The sequence below is a fragment of the Neophocaena asiaeorientalis genome, unplaced genomic scaffold, assembly GCF_003031525.2.
Source record: "Neophocaena asiaeorientalis asiaeorientalis breed wild unplaced genomic scaffold, Neophocaena_asiaeorientalis_V1.1 scaffold32, whole genome shotgun sequence".
Lineage (NCBI taxonomy): Eukaryota > Metazoa > Chordata > Mammalia > Artiodactyla > Phocoenidae > Neophocaena > Neophocaena asiaeorientalis.
The window spans coordinates 4,844,224-4,862,281 of record NW_020185327.1 but is presented as its reverse complement, the minus strand read 5'-3'; the positions used below and the strand labels follow the sequence as shown (position 1 = coordinate 4,862,281).

The window sequence follows — 18,058 nt, the reverse complement described above, 5'->3', positions numbered from 1 at the left end:
TTTGAGGGAATTTAGGTCATTTTATAAAAAAGTCATTGTAGCATGTATAAGAAGTACTTTTTTAACGTTTTTATTGGAGTATAATTGCTTTACAATGGTGTGTTAGTTTCTGCTTTATAACTAAGAGAATCAGTTATACATATACATATATCCCCATATCTCTTCCCTCTTGCGTCTCCCTCCCTCCCGCCCTCCCTATCCCACCCTTCTAGCTGGTCACAAAGCACCAAGCTGATCTCCCTGTGCTATGCGACTGCTTCCCACTAGCTATCTATTTTACATTTGGTAATGTATATATGTCCCTATATACTCTAGCACTCTCTCACTTTGTCCCACCTTACCCTTCCCCCTCCCCGTGTCCTCAAGTCCATTTTCTAGTAGGTCTGCATCTTTATTCCTATCTTGTCCCATCACAGAGCACAGGCTCCAGACGTGCAGGCCCAGCGGCCACGGCCCTCGGGCCCAGCCACCCTGCGGCACGTGAGATCCTCCCGGACTGGGGTACAAACCCGCGTCCCCCTCATCGGCAGGCAGACTCCCAACCGCTGAGCCACCAGGGAAGACCTTTTTGTAGATTTTTTGATGATGGCCATTCTGACCAGTGCGAGATGATATCACACTGTAGTTTTGATGTGCATTTCTCTAATGATTAATGATGTTGAGCATTCTTTCATGTGTTTGTTGGCAATCTGGATATCTTCTTTGGAGAAATGTTTATTTAGGTCTCTGCCCATTTTTGGATTGGGTTGTTCGTTTATTTGATATTGAGCTGCATGAGCTGCTTGTAAATTTTGGAGATTAATCCTTTGTCAGTTGCTTCATTTGCAAATATTTTCTCCCATTCTGAGGGTTGTCTTTTTCGTCTTGTTTATGGTTTCCTTTGCTGTGCAAAAGCTTTTAAGTTTCATTAGGTCCCATTTGTTTACTTTTTTAAAATTTCCATTTCTCTAGGAGGTGCGTCAAAAATGATCTTGCTGTGATTTATGTCATAGAGTGTTGTGCTTATGTTTTCCTCTAAGAGTTTTATAGTATCTGGCCTTACATTTAGGTCTTTAATCCATTTTGAGTTTATTTTTGTGTATGGCGTTAGGGAGTGTTCTAATTTCATTCTTTTACCTGTAGCTGTCCAGTTTTCCCAGCACCACTTATTGAAGAGACTGTCTTTTCTCCATTGTATATTCTTGCCTCCTTTATCAAAGATAAGGTGACCATATGTGCATGGGTTTATCTCTGGGCTTTCTATCCTGTTCCATTGATCTATATTTGTGTTTTCGTGCCACTACCATACTGTCTTGATTACTGTAGCTTTGTTGTATAGTCTTAAGTCCAGGAGCCTGATTCCTCCAGCTCCGTTTTTCTTTCTCAGAATTGCTTTGGCTATTCGGGGTCTTTTGTGTTTCCATACAAATTGTGAATTTTTTTGTTCTAGTTCTGTGAAAAATGCCAGTGGTAGTTTGATAGGGATTGCATTGAATCTGTAGATTGCTTTGGGTAGTAGAGTCATTTTCACAATGTTGATTCTTCCAATCCAAGAACATGGTATATCTCTCCATCTATGTGTATCATCTTTAGTTTCTTTCATCAGTGTCTTATAATTTTCTGCATACAGGTGTTTTGTCTCCTTAGGTAGGTTTATTCCTAGGTATTTTATTCTTTATGTTTCAATAGTAAATGGGAGTGTTTTCTGAATTTCACTTTCAGATTTTTCATCAGTAGTGTGTAGGAATGCAAGAGATTTCTGTGCATTAATTTTAGAAGTAAGTATTTAAATGAAGGAATAAATTAGATAAATAATTATTTTATGTAAAATAAAGCCTTTTTAGAAATAAAATAATTAAAATACTTTAGATAATAAAGAATAATTATTTAAAATTTGGGTATTAAATTTCCTTTATGGAAAGAGAATATACAAATACACATTATTGATCTCTTTCTCAATCTTTTGAAGTTTTTGAGGTAATAATTTGGAAAAAAATAAACGTCTATATGAGGCTTTCTTACATTGGGGTGTTTAAATATAGGCTCTGAATCAATATGGAACTCTCAATCTTCCTCAAAACAAAAACCACTTCTGTGGTGTCTTTTAGAGTTACATTTCTCTGATCCCCAAAACTGTCCTATATCTTTAAGTGCTTCTCTGAATATATTATTCCTTTTCTTCCTTTCTGAAATCTGACAATTGTTTGTTGAAATCACAACCTCTAAAGCCTCTGCAGGGAACAATACATTTTTTTCTTTCATTCCTCCATGGGTTACAGAGCCAGGATATATAGCGTAGATATTTTATCAGTTCCTTGTTACCACCTCAAAATAATTTCTCACCTTTCCTTTTGAGAACCCAGATTTTGTAAGAAACTCAAGTCACCTAACTACACAGATCTCTCCCTTTCTCACAGTCATTATCTACAACATATTTGCCTTTCACTGCCGTTTATCCATGGCTTTAGATTCGGGTTCACTCTTTCTCTTCATCTCTGCTCTAATCTACTTGACCTCAACGTCAAAATGCTTCTAAAACTTTGGGCTTTTAATCCCTTGATTTACCTGCTTCCAGAAGCTTTTACTCAGTTCAAGGCTCAAAGTACATTTTTTCATCACCATTAAGCAGCACCCCTCTGTCATCAATCATGATTCAAAAAATTCCACACTCTAACATTTTTACCCTGTTAGATTATCCCTCATTGTTAATTATTTCTATCCCATTTCACTCTCCATCATCTCCTGTTTTCACCTTTCTTTTTAAATTAGCATATATTCCAAAGTCCATAATAATATCCACTTCCTTGCCAACAACCTCAATTATTTTGTCTCTCGCTGACTCATAGTCATCTGTCAGATCTGGGTTCTACTTAATCATTTGCTTAATTTCACCTTAAAAAAACATCTCCCCAAATGCACACCAATCTCACACAGATCTAATTCAATTTCCCACTTTCTAAGATGATATCATACCTTGTATTTTCTATAAAGCTCTAAATTGTCTTTCTTAGATCAGAACTTATGATCTGAATAGTCAAATAAGTTTCATAGCTGTCAATTTCAACTCATTATTACTCGATCACCATCAGGAAGCTGAGTGATCAGAAATAAGTTAATAAAATCATGCCAGTCATTAATGTATGAAGTCAGTTGACTATCTCTTTTCCTTTATGACATATATTTATGCAAAAGGGCATGAAATATTCAACTGCCTTTTCTTAAATATAATATGTGAGTATATATGAAGACTAACTTATTTCTCCTCTAATGAACACTGTAAGCAAAACATGCAAACATAGAACAATCTTATCTTAAACATGTCAATCAGCTATCATACTCATTTGAACTTTGGCATTATGACTGTTCTGGATCAGGTACTATTTGTATTTCATCATTATGCCTCTCAGCATTATTCCTAACAAAATAATATATCATATATATCTTCTGATAGGAAAAAGCAAAATCCCTCTCAAACCCAAGACATCAGCTACAATCAAATGAGAATGAGTAAAGGCAAATAAAAGGACAAGAGACTCATTTAAGCTTTAAGAACATTCATAAACTGAAAGTGAAAGGATGGAAAAGATATTTCATGCAACTCTAAACCAAGAGAGAATGGGGCTAGCTATACTTATACCATACAAAATAGATTTTAAGTAAAAAGCTGTAATGAGAGATAAAATAGGTCATTATAAAGTGATGAAAGTATCAATTCATCAAAAGTATATAACAATTATAAATCTATATGCACCCAATATTGGAGGAGCTAAATACATTAAATAATTATTAGCAGATATGTAGACAAAAATAGACAGCTATCAATGAAATAATGGTAGGAGATGTCAGTATCCCACTTTCAATAATGAATAGATCATTCAGACAGAAAATCAATAAGGAAATAATGGACTTGAACTATACTTTAGACCAAGTAGACCTAACACACCTATAGAGAACATTCCATCAAAAAACAATGGAATACACATTCTTCTCAAATGCACATAGAACATTCTCCAGTACAGATGACGTGTTAGGCTACAAAACAAGTGTTAACAAATTTAAGCAGATTGAAATCATACCAGGTATCTCTTTCTAACCACAATGGTGTGACACTAGAAATCAAATAACAGGAGGAAAGATGAAAACTTCCCAAACATGTGGAAATTAAGCAACAATATATGTGAACATCAAATTGGTTAAAACAAAAAGATGTCAAAAGAGAAATAAAAAAGAATATTGTGAGACAAATGGAAATGGAAACGCAACATACCAAAACTTACTATGGGATGAAACAAACTTAGTTCTAAGAAAGAAGTCTATAGGATAAATGCCTACATTAAGAAAAAAGAAAGATTGCAAATAAACAAATTAACCTTATCCCTCAAGGGACTAGAAGAAGAAGAACAAACTAAGTCCAAGGTTAGAAGAAGGAAAGAAATAACAAAGATCAGAGCAGAAATAAATAAAATAAAGATTAAGAAAACAATAGAAAATATCAATGAAACTAAGAGCTGTTTTTATTTTTTAAAGATAAACAAAATAGGCAAATCTTTAGCTAGATTAACTGAAAAAAGAAGAGAGATGTCTCAATAAAATTATAAATTAAATAGATATTACAACTGATATCACAGAAACACAAAGGATCATAAGCAACTACCATGAACAACTATACACCAACAAATTTGATAACTTAGAAGAAATGGATAAATTGCTAGAAACAAACAACTAACCAGGACTGAATTACGAAGTAATAATAAAGTATAAACAGACCAATAACAAGTAAGGAGATTAAATCAGTAATCAAATATCTCCCAACAAATAAAAGCCCAGGACCAGATAGCTTCACTGGTGAATTCTACCAAATATTTAAAGAAGAATTAATATCAGTCCTTCTCAACACTTCCAAAAAATTGAAGAGGAAAGGAACCCTTCCAAATTCATTTTACAAGACCATTATTATCCTGATACTGGATACTACAAGAAAATTGCAATTCAATATCCCTGATGACCATAGATGCAGATGTCCCCAACAAAATACTAGCAAACTGAATTTAAGAGAAAATTAAAAGGATCATTAACCATGATTAGTTGAGATTAATCCCTGTAATACAAGGATGTTTCAGCATATGCAAACCGATAGATGTGACACACCATATTAACAGAATGAAGGATAAATAGCATATGATCATTTTAATAGATGCAGAAAAATTATTTGACAAAATTTATTATTTTTCATGATAAAAACTCTTGATAAATTAGGTATAAAAGGAATCTGCCACACATAATAGAGGCCATATATGGTAAGGCCACAGTTAACAGTATATCCAATGGTGAAAAGTTAAAAACCTTTCTTCTAATAACAGGAACAAGACAAGGATGCCCACTCTCACCATTTCTAGTCAACATAACACTGGAAATTCTAGCCAGGGCAATTAGGCAAGAAAAAGAAATAAAAGACATCAAATCAGAAGGAAGAAGTAAAACTGTCTCTATTTGCAGATGACAAGATATTATATATGGAAAACTGTAAAAATTTCAACAAAAAAACTTTAAATAAATTCAGTAAATTTGTAGGATACAAAATCAACATAAAAATATCAGTTGCATTTTTTATACATTGGCAACAAACCATCTGAAAGAGAAATTAAGAAAGCAATTTAATTTACAATAACATCAAAAATAACATACTTTGGAATACATTTGAACTGAACACCAAAAACTATAAGACATTGATGAAAGAAATTGAAGACACAAATAAATGTAGACATCCTGTGTTCTTGGATTGGAAGGCAGAATATCGTGAAAATGCCCATACTATCTAAAGTGATCTACAAATTCAATGTAATCCCTTTCAAAATTCCAATGACATTTTTCATAGAAGTAGAAAAAACCTAAAATGTATATAGTCCCACAAAAGACTGAATAGCCATAACAATCTTGAGAAAGAAGAACAAAGCTGAAGGCATCATACTTTCGGGTTTCAAGCTAAATTATAAAGTTGTAGTAATCAAACAGTATGGTACTAGCATAAAAACAGGCACATAGACCAGTGGAACAGAATGGAGAGCCCAGATATAAGCCCACACATATATGGTAAACTAATTTTTTGACAAAGATGCCAAAAACAAACAATAGGGAAAGGATAGTTTCTTCAATAAATGTTGTTGGAAAAACTGGATATCCACACGCAAAAGGATAAATCAAGATCCCTGTCTTACACTACTCACAAAAATGAACTAGAAACGGATCAAAGAATTAAATATAAGACGTGAAACCATAAACTCCTAGAAGAAGACATTGGGAAAAAGACTTTGACAAAGATCTTGGCAATAATTTCTTAGCTAAGACACCAAAAGCCCAGCAACAAGAAGCTAAAATAAACAATTGGGACAACAGCACACTAAAGAACTTCTGCACAGCAATGAAAACAACAGTAAAGTGAAAAGTCAAACTACAGAATAAGAGAAAATATTCACAAACCTTATATTTAATAAGGAGTCAATCTCCACATTATATTAAAACCACATGCAATTCCATAGCAAAAAAATCAAATTATTGTTTTTATGTAAAAATGGGCAAAGGACCTGAATGGACATTTTTCCAAAGAAGACATTCAGATGGCCAGTAGGCATTGACAAGTTGCTCAGCATCATTAATCAACAAGGAAATGCTAATCAAAACCACAATGAGATGTCACCTCACACCTGTTACGATGGGTAATATCAAAAAGACAAGAGATAAGTGTTGGCAAGGATATGGAAAAAAGGGAACCCTTTTACACTGTTGGTGGGAATGTAAAGTGATACAGACATTATGGCAAATTATATGTCGTTCCTGAAAAAAAAATTGATCTACCCTATGATCCAGCAATACCACTTCTGAGCATATAAGAATCCCCCCCCTTTTGAAAGTTTACGCTACTTCGCTTTTACAAAAGACCGACATTAGTACTTGCTTTTGCTAACCTAAAGAAATCCAAAGAGGATTTTTCGCTTTTATGAAAGAAGGTGAAATTTAACTCCCAATTTAAATAACATTTTTGTTTTTTTGTTTTTTGTTTTTACTTACAGAAAAATTAAGTCTTAGTTGTGTTAGAGTGGGAAGAGCTGGAGTTCTAGAGGCAGATTCTGCACTTAGACTGGGTCTGTGATGCTTGATTTTGAGAAACTAAGTGTATTTCCCTGCCTTCATTCAGACAGAATGGGTGGTAATCTGAATTTCCTTGCTTTGATACCAAATGACCTACTTATTTTCTATGATACTGTGAGGACAACCATGAACATGCATTATAACAGAAGCAGAAAGCACAGAACTTTCTCCTACTCCCTGAAAAGCAGGAGGTAGCAAGCTCTGAAATTTGTGATTATGTGTGTGTGTGTGTGTGTGTGTGTGTGTGCTTGCTTGCCTGCATGCAGCTGACCCTGAAAATACTTAATTTTTTTATATTTGAAAAAATTTCATATTTTTAGAAAGTTACAAGATTATTTAAAGAAATATTGTAACCCCTTCACCCAGATTCTTTCTTTCACTAGGTGTGTATGTACATATACACTTTACACACAAACAGAGGCATTTTTTTCTGAGCCATTTGAGAGTGATAATGTTCCTTTAGTCCTAAGTACTGTAATTTTTATTTCTACAAAAAAGGACATTCTCTTAGAAAACCCTAACATGATGATCAAATCAGGAAATTCATATAGATAAAATAGTATCAAATTTACAGACCATATTCAAATTTTGCCAGTTGTTCTACTAATGATTTTTAGGGTGGGGGGAAAAAATCCTGGTCCAAAATCCCATCTGGGAATCACAGATTACTTTTACTTGTCTGTTTTGTCTTCTTTTATCTGGAATATTTCCTCAATCTTTTTGTCTCTTATGTGCTTGACATTTTTAAGGAGTACAGGTCAGTTATTTTATAGATATTCCTTCATTTGGGTTTGATATTTTCTCATGATTAAGTTCAGGTGATGTATTTTGGGCAGTGGCAGTATGGAAGTGATTTTGTCTCCTTCACAGTGCAGCAAATTAGGAACTACATACTGTCTATTTTTCATTTTAATGGCAGTAGTTACTTTGATGATTGGGTTAAGATAGTGTCACTTTGTAATTTATAAGTATCAATAATTTTCCATAAGAGAATACTATGACTCTGTATCAATGGCACATTCTCTGTCAAACTTTTCTAATGTTCTTGCCTGAAACAACTATTACTGTGATATTTCTAAACTTTTTTTTAGGGATTTTTTTCTTCCCTATATTTCTTCTACATTTATTAATTTGAATTCTACTATGAGGAAACACTTTCCATTCATCCCCATTCGTCTGTTTTATCCTATGGGTTATAACACTTTGCCATTATGATTTATTTTGGTGATCTAATTTTCCAGATTTTGCCAATGCGATCCACTTTAAGCTGGTCCTTTGCAAAATTTGAATATGGTCAGCAGATTTAATGATAATATTGTATCTATATTAATTTCCTGTATTGATTCAAAATATTTCCATCATTCTATGAACATTTCCTTACTTTTTGGTAGGGCATATTACTCTAGGCTCATCTTGAATGTTTCCTGCTCCAATTTAAGAATGAATCATTTGTCCAGTTTATCTCTTTTTATTAAAGAATGATATTTAGGAACCAAGACCTGGGCTTTAGGTGTGTTCATTATTACTGTAATGACAAATAAACACATGTATGTAATATGATTATAGACACTTTCCTATATCTATTTCTAGTTTTATATTAAAACTCATTAATTTATACTGATATTCCAATTCCAATTAACATTGCAGGGTTCATTTTAGCCTTGCCTTTTTCTATGTTCTTGTATTCTTACCTAGACAGAGAGAAACTAGGATTCCATAAATCATGCCATTGTGGAACGCAAAACAACTCACTACAGCCTCTCTCTCTCTCTCTCTGTCTCTCTCTCTCTCATTCAACTCCAGATTTAAATAACATGTTTTTGGATTCATTTTTTTTTATTTAAAAATTTTAAAAATTGACTCTTAGTTGCATTAGAGTGGGAAGAGCTGGAATTCTAGAGACAGATTCTGGACTTGTTCTATGAGGCTTGATTTTGAGAAATTATATTTCCCTGTCTTCATTCAGACTGATTATTATAAAAAATACTTTAATCTGAGGATATATGTCAAAATATCAATTTCAACTACTATTTGAATTATATTTTTTTCAGCGTATCTATGTTATTAATTTGAAATATGTCTTGCCCCACACTTGTAGAGTTTAGGTATCTTTTTTGTATGTCCAACATTAAAATAATTGTGAAATTTAAAATTGTACAAAAATATATACTTAAGGTATTCTTACTGCCCTTGTTCCTTTCTGTCCTTTTCTAAACCACCAACCTTCCTACCAGTTCTCACCCCTTATACATAACCAACTTCATTAGTTTGTGGATTATCTCTCCAATGCTCATTTTTTAACAAATAAATGCACAGACACAAACAAATAAATGCCTTACCTCTTCTCTTTTACATGAAGCAGAGCATACCTTAGATAAACTTTTGTACTTTGCTTTTTTTTTCACTTAACACTGTATCCTGGATATCACTCCATATCACACCTCTTAAGATCATCTCATTTTTTACAACTAAATAATGTGGATGTATACAAGTTTACCTACCTTCTCTCACCTATTGATGTTTGGCTTGTTTTCAATTTTATGTATAGGCATTTGACTTGATTTCAAATTTTAGCAGTTAAAAAGACTGCTTCAAGGAGAGTTTCTAGATGCTGACTTTCCGGGACAAAGATAAATGCATATGCAGTTCCATTAATTAAATGTTGCCAAATTCTCCCCTACAAAGTCAGCACCAATTTGCATTCACAGTAGCAATGTTTGAGAGCGCCTGTTTCCCTTGAACTTCACCCAGAGAATGTTAACAGTATTTTAATTTTTTCCAATATGATTGGTAAGAAATGGTATCTCAGTGTATTTGCATTTGCATTTCTCTAATTACACTTGATGCTGAATACTTTCCTTATGTTTAAAGGCTATTTTGGATTTTTTTGTGACTGATTTTGTCTTTTGCTCATTTTTCTACAATGTAGTTTATTATTATTCCAAACCCAATCAAGTGGTAAGAGTGTGTGTGTATATGTATAATATCATATGTATGCTACATATTTATAATATATAAGTATATAATATGTATTAAATATATATTAAATATATATGTTATAATATATTGTTATAAATATATTATTTATATTATATTTTATATATATTATATAAATATATTAAACATATTTATAATATCATGTATATGATATTCACTCTTTATCTGTAATATAGTTTAAAAATATTTGCACTCAGTTTGTCAGTTGTCTTTTGAGTTTGTTCATGATATTTAATTTATTTTCAAATGTAGTCACACTTACTAGTGTTTCATTGTATCTGAACTTTGAACTATTTTCTCAAAACCTTTCTGTACAAATAGGCGATAGAAGAATTCACATGTTTTCTTGTAATATAGTTTCATATTTTACATTTAAACCTCTGATTCATTTGAAGTTTATCCTCGTGTATATTGTGAGATACGGATATAATTTGATCCTTGTTGACAATTGGCTATTGTCAATTTATTTATTAAACTATTTATTAAAAAGTTCATCTTTGGTGGTATACCAAATTTGAGGTGTCCCCCTTACCATACACTAATTTCCTAGTATATATTTTGTTGCATGAAGGCTTTTTTTATTTGTTTATTTGTGTTAATTCTCCTCCATTGTTGCATTACTTTGTATGTTTTGGAGAAGTATAATGCCTGGTTAATTTCTTTGACCTTTTAAGTTGTGTGATATAAAAAGCCACGAAGGCATCAAGGATATTTTCTTTATCATAGATCAGTACATTTATACACATATGTCTTGCAGTTGCTTATTCTCAGGCAGTTTTCCCAGATATCCAGTGGCCCTTTCCAGTATGCAAATTCAGATCTAAAACTTGAATTTCAGTTTTAAATATTAATAATGTTCCATATTATATGTCTTGGCCTATGTTCAATTTCATGATCTTTTAAAATTTATTTCATCATCTAATTTTCATTCTGTTGGCATTTTTCTTGGCTTTTCTTTGACTCCTTATTAGATTTTCATTTAAGTCTATTACCCCTTGACATTTATTAAATTTAATCTTCAGGCTGGGATGATTTTTATCTCTTTTTTCTATTTTTTTCAGGCAAATATGTTTAATTTTTTTAAATAACTAATGGCAAAGTAAAATATTTCCATCACATCATTTATTTTTGAGTTTAATCAACTATCTCTCTTTTTAAAAACTTCTTCCTACTCACTGATTTTTTCTTTTTTTTTTACATTTTAATTTCTAAGTTAAGGTGTTTTTTCATATCCTCAGATATTTACCTCATTTTGAGGTGTTTGAGGTATCCAATTTTCTTTTGCTTTGTGGTTGATTTTTGTAGTTATAGATGAGGAAGTGGGATTTCTTCAGCCTGGGTGCCTTAGTTCTCATTTTCTATTTTAATTGTGTTGTGTAATGTTATGTAGTTTTCATGTAATCATTTGAAATATTTTTGGTGTAGTAGAAGGTTCAGGGCTTAACAGAATTCTCTTGTATTTCTTTATTTTTGTTTTTGTTTTTACTTTTTCGAGAGGGAGGGGGATTGAATGACCTCTAATTTGTTGCTTCTCTTTTTTACAGCAGGACCCTCAATTTCCCATTTTCTCATTTTTTTAAATCAACAGTTTCTAAAAACACCTCATCCCTCCCCTTTATCTTCTTTCCCAGACATATTATTGCTTTCAGACTGCAACCTCAAATTGCATGTGCTTTCCTGTAGGAAGTATTCTCAACCAACAAGTCTCTTTTCTAGGCTTTGTACAGTGAACTTTCTCCTTTTGGCAGCAATTTTAGCTCAGTTATATACCTACCACTGGTTTCCCTCTTCTCTCTTTCTTGCCATCTTTACTCCTGGCAAAGATTTTCTGTAAGAGCATAAGTGATAGCTCACCATGGTTGGTCTTTTTCTTTTCTTCTTCTACTTTGTCTTTTTTTTTTACTTAGAGGTAATTCGGGGGTTTTTTCCCCTATATTTTAATCATGAGCAGTTTGGTATATTTCTGTGGTTTTGCTTTTCTTGTTGTTATTTATTGTTTTTGGAGAACATGTCATTATTGTCCACTATTTGAAAGTCTTAAAAAATACACACACACACACACACATACACACACACATAAACACACACATACATATATTTAGCTGTCGTTTAATTAATTTTTCCTGGAACTCATGAAATCATGACTTTGCAAAACTGCTTAGAATAACATTTTTAACTGATATCGCTGGCTATAATCTTTTACTTTCTCCCTGTTCATTCTTACCAGAGAAAGCTTGGAGGCTCATTTAGTAATGTCACTTCCCTACTCAGAAGTCCTCACTATTCATCTTCAAATCAACTTGAAATTCTACACGAGTTATGTGGGATCCCAGGTTGCCTACTTTTCTTCTGTGTCTCTGCTTATTCCCATGAAGCTAACCTGGGTTTGTTCTCTACTTAAACTTCACCCAGGCTAAGCTGTCCGTCAATTCATTCCATTCTGCTACCTTTTGGCTATCACCATTTCTTTTTCACCTAGAAAACAGTTTTCAAGAATAACCTTGAGTGAGCATTACCAGAACAAACTGGGTCTGCCCTGGCCACATTGGTTAATGAAAAGTCCCATTAACCCTTTGTGGCATTTTAATCCTTTCTCATGCTGTGTTTCTCTTTCCTTGGTATAAATATTTTAATATGGATACTTAGCAGTCTACCTTAAGTCTGTCTACTGTCCATGCCATAAACAAAGGTCCTTCTTTTGGTAGACGTGCTCAAGAAATATTCTAAGTCCTTACGTACTATATCACTTATACTCTACAACAGCTATATGAGGTATGTACTTTCACTAAACCTTAGTTTACAGATAAAAAAGAGAAATCAAGTTACAGAGAGATGAAGTAACTGAGTTAATATAGCTAGCAATTTGTACAACCAGGTTTTGGACTCAGGTAGCCTGTTTTCAGAGCCTGAACTCAAAACCAGTAATCTATATGTTGCATAGAATGAATGGATATTTTATTAATTTTGAAAATTTCAAAGAAATTTCAAAGAAATATAATCCAGTATCCTAAGCTTTAAAATCAGAAAGGTTGCCTGACAATACAGTAGGTAAATGAGGTATCTGATTTTGATTAAAAGAGCAGTAGTAGTAGTTCAGCTATTAGATAATTATAATTCTGTAATATCAGTGGTTTTGAAAATTAATTTATACTTAATGAGATATACCAAATATTAATTTTCCTTCAAGAAGGAGAGGGATTAATATAGAATTCATTAATAAGAGATTGCAGTGATTTATTTTAAAATATACTTAGATTGTGTCTACATAATTGAGGGATATTTGGGGGTTTTTTGGTGTAATAAGAGTTGTATGATTCAACAAGAAGTGATCAGTAGGAAAGTACACCTGATGAATTTACTTAACAGAAGTAATTATATTTAGCATGGACTACTATTAATATGTATTCAAAGCCACACCTTTGCACAGATTGCAGAGTACATGAACACCTTACCCAGGCTGGGAATACGCAAAGTCATCTGAGTCAGAAATCAGGGAGAACCTAAAAGATTCAGTTGACATTGGGTCATGATCACAACTCTATTATTAAATAATTTTATCACAAATATGAAGTAAAATTAATTTAAAATAAAGTGGTAATATAGCATGTATAAGTACAAATTATTCAAAATTGAATGACTTAAAAGTAAGATAATCAGAAAACACATTTTCTTATCAGCAATTTTTGTTTAAGTGAGGTTCATCGCAATTGAAATTACCTTACAATGATCTGTGTGAAAAGAGACTGAGGTCTGTGGTCTGAGGAAAAAATTTTATGTAATGTATATCTTCTAGCATTGAAGTGTTGCTTTCTGAAGAGTCTTTATTTCTGCAGAGAAATAAAGACAATTGGAAAACCCATCTTTCATGCCTGCTGTTTTCTTATTTTATGAAAGTGACATTCATCATAGGTTAGTTGATAGAAACCAAGCAGTAAATGACGTTCTGAGATCTCATCTGCAGAAGCAAAATAAGCAGCAGACCTTAAAATAACCCCATGTACTCAATATAGTCAAAACAGAATAAAGGAGGAAAATTCTAAATCCATTTACCTAAAATGGCCCAACAGTTTCAATGACACACTTGTAAAAAGTCATTCTTTTCTGTGCTATATGTTTTCCTTACATTTCATCAGGAGCAAAATACTTGATTGGAACTTCTAGTATTAAATGCTTTGGTATTTCAGATGGAGTCTACACTTCAGATCACACATAGAATCTATAACTACACTTCTCCCTCTATGCCCACATGTTTCACGAGAACTTAAGAATCTGTTGTCAGAATTTCCTCGTAAACAAATCACTCCTCTATCTGCTATCTTCTTACTTTGTCATCTTCAAATGCATGCCAAATATTTGTTCTGAGTTAGTGCTGTGGTATAATTATTTTAACTTGTGAACAGGAAAGTGCCAATTAAAGGCCTGGAAATAAAGTTCTTTTGTTAAAAACATAGCTTTAGAAATGCTTTTAAGTATATTTATTAATCAATCTGCTGAAATGGATACAGTAATTATGCATGACCAAAGACTATATAATTTGAGCAGATAATATTAGTGTAAATGTAGTAATATAATAAAAGACAAAATTGTCCCTCAGGCTATCCGTGTCTCACATACCTCCTTGTGTCATTCTTTGCTCTTTGTTGACTCGCTGACTCTCACCGGATGAGGGGAGCTGGTGGGTGTTGGCCACAGTGTGAATCAGGATTCGGGGATTCACTCAGTCACTTAACCCAGGCACTCACACACCCACTTAACGTTCCAGGAAGCCAGGACTAATTCCCCTGTCACTACACTCTCAACCTAGTTCGTTTTACTTGACTCACTAAAAAAGCCAAATAATTAGATCCTTTGAGACATAAAGTGTGAGTTTTTGCAATGAAATGCAAAAACTATCAAAGCATTCAGTTACTTATATCATCTTGAATGTTGGCAGTATCTTTAATCAAATATGCAATGTGTAGAAATATGTCAGGAAAGGCAGTGGACTGAAAATGGGCACTGATACCATGTCACTCTGCTCTCCCGCAATCACGAGGACCCTGCCTAAGGAGGTTTAGCCCTCTTTTGTTTCAAAACAATGAGTATAGTGGAAATCAAAAACCACTCATACCCAAAAAAGAACCTCCTGAACAATTTTTGATATATTTTTTCTCCAAAATCTTTGTGAGCATCTGCATGTGTGCACATTTGTGTATGTATGTATCTTTTATAGAGAAAAATGTGCACTCCCAAACAGGATATAAAGTAAATCATTTTTACCTTTCCAAACTAAACTGTTAAGGGCCATTCCTTTACTGAAAAATCACATCACTCAATTTAAATAGAAAGTATTTTACCCAACTATTGCCTGAACAAACCAAAGTTGTATAATTACAGTATTATATATTGTATTCTTTAAAAATCCTGATATATTTACAGATCAAAGCATGTAGTGCAACACCTGTGTTGCTATAGAGATACCTAATTTTATCAAGATTAAAAAAATTTAACAACAAATCCATTTGTTTTATAAGTATTCTAAAGGCTTACCATAAACACCCACAAACGTTTCTTTCATCAGTTTTATAGGACAATACAGGAATAAGATACTATGTGCCTTTTAATTAGTTACATTTTCCAATCTCATGTCTTTTATTTTTCTGATACATCCTCTCTACTGATATATTTCCTCAGTTTAGAATGATCAGTGAAAAAGTTATATTCTTCAAACTTTTTAAACCTGGACTGCCAAACTGATAATGTATGTGTTATACATATATACGTACATACATACATATATCATATCTCTGTTTTTTCTCTATATGTGAACATAGCACTAGCATGAAGTTGTTTTTTTTTTTTTTTTTTTTTAGCTTGAAGATTCTTAAAGTGTTCGTGGGACAGAATCAAGGTCATCTGATTACTTAAGAGTCATCATTCAGATTTATTCTTTTGAAATTGCCTCAGAGTTTAAGGAGGATATTTCTCTAGGGATTAGAACCTTAGCATAGCAGTTGTTGATTTAACAGGGTCTTTAAGAAATCATTCAATTATTAATAAGACCAAAACTTACTATTATTATTCTGTTTTTTTTGAACTATCTTTGAAATACTTTGGGGTAACGTTGGGTCTTATGGAAAGTAACTGACTTGTGTTAACCATGACTATTTCATGTTACCACCTGAAGGAAAAAGAGTGAAGAGGAGACTGGATCTAGAATTCCATCTGTAAAAAGAGCAAAGGGAAGGTATACTGATTGTTGCTTAAGCTATGTCTAAATGCTGTGTTAGAGTCCCGAAAAAAAGCTGTCATCATCCTTTGTAGGTACTCACAGCAGAATTTGTTAGCCAGATTCCCAAGAAAGCAGAAATGTTAGAATGCTGAGATAAAATTCAGGGTAGAGAGTGAGAAGACCTATTAGAAACGAATAGGAAATAGACCAGCCGTCAGTGCATGGTAGAGTCATCTCAGTGAGCAGCGCTATAAAGTGAGGATCTATAAATTCTTACTGCTGAAGCGCTAGCCCTGCCTGACATATAGCCTGCATGAAACCCAGGTCTCCTGGGATTTTTGAGCTTCTAAATTTCCAGTGTGATTCTTATTTTCTTTGCCTCTCCGCGGCATGTGGGATCTTCCCGGGCCGGGGCACGAACCCATGTCCCCTGTATCGACAGGCGGACTCTCAACCACTGCGCCACCAGGGAAGCCCTGTATATATCTTATAGTAACCCCTCCCTTCACTCGAGCTAGCCTGTGTCTCTCTGTACATCTTGAATCATTGAAGCTTAACTAAAACTATGTCTTTACTAACCACAATTTATGCTAAGCATCATACTTTTCTTGAATTATTGTAAGCTAATTCAGTCACCAGCCATCCATTCATCCACAAAATGCAAGAACCTGGTAGTCATACTTCACTTTCCTCTCCGCTTCACCAGTGCCCTCTCTTCCCCCATCTACACTCCACACCTTGTCCTGCCACCTAATTCCCAGGATTAATTAACCTTCCTCCTTAACACTACTGTCTCACTGGAGTAATATCTCTTCCCTGAACTATTGTGAGAGTGCAGTAACTATTTCCCTGCCATCAATTTTGTTTCCTTACCATCCTCCACATTTTACATAGGAAAATCCATACGGGACATGATTAGAGCCTTAGCACAGGCTTCTTGCCCTCTTGTAATAAGCTTTCTAATGACTTGGTTCTCTCTACCTCACCAGACTTTACCTCCTCCAGCACTTCCTGCTCTGTTGCCTCTGATTCAAATGCCTACCCCATCTCTGTTTGCTCATCATCTCCCCTTGCCCTTCAACACTTAACTGAACCATCATTTTCTCCAGGAAGATTTTCTTAAACACAAAGATTAGACTCTCCGCTGAGCTTCCATAGCTGTGCTACCTCCAGCTGAGCACACAGCATTGTCTGCTGAGTAAATATTTTAGTTGTCTGTGTTTTCACAAAGCTGTAAGTTTATTGATGCTGAGGACTGCTGTTATAACACCCCAAACCTGGAACAGGGCCTGGAATATGCCAGTGACCAATACACCTTTTTATGAATGTACTTACCCTTGGCCTTGCAATCCGTTGGGTTTAGATGACTTCCAGGGCCCTCTCCCAGCCCACGTGATCCCAGTTTTCTCTGCAGCATGATTGGCAATGGCAGCTTGTTTACCTGCTGTGCCAAACCCAGTCTGTGGCCGGCACTGGGGCTTACAGGGGCTTAGAAGGAAGCCCCTGTAGAATGATTAGAACTCCTTAATGGTTTCCCTGAGAGCTGGGTTTACTGAAGTCATCCCCCAGCCCCGGTTTTATTTTAAAGTACCTTCAACTTTACCTTCCTCGATTAACCGTACATTGAGAAGAAACCCTCAGTTTCTTCTTGCTTTCTTTGCCCTGCAATAAAAAGAAGAATCTGCCCTTTTAGAAGGATATGTTTCGATACTAACAGAAGGGACT

General features: G+C 33.9%; 1 protein-coding gene across 1 annotated transcript in view; it reads left to right on the top strand.

Moving 5' to 3' along the window:
* Positions 1 to 18,058, top strand: part of DPP10 (dipeptidyl peptidase like 10) — a 638,912-nt gene that overhangs the window by 372,570 nt on the left and 248,284 nt on the right. The window lies entirely within an intron of this gene.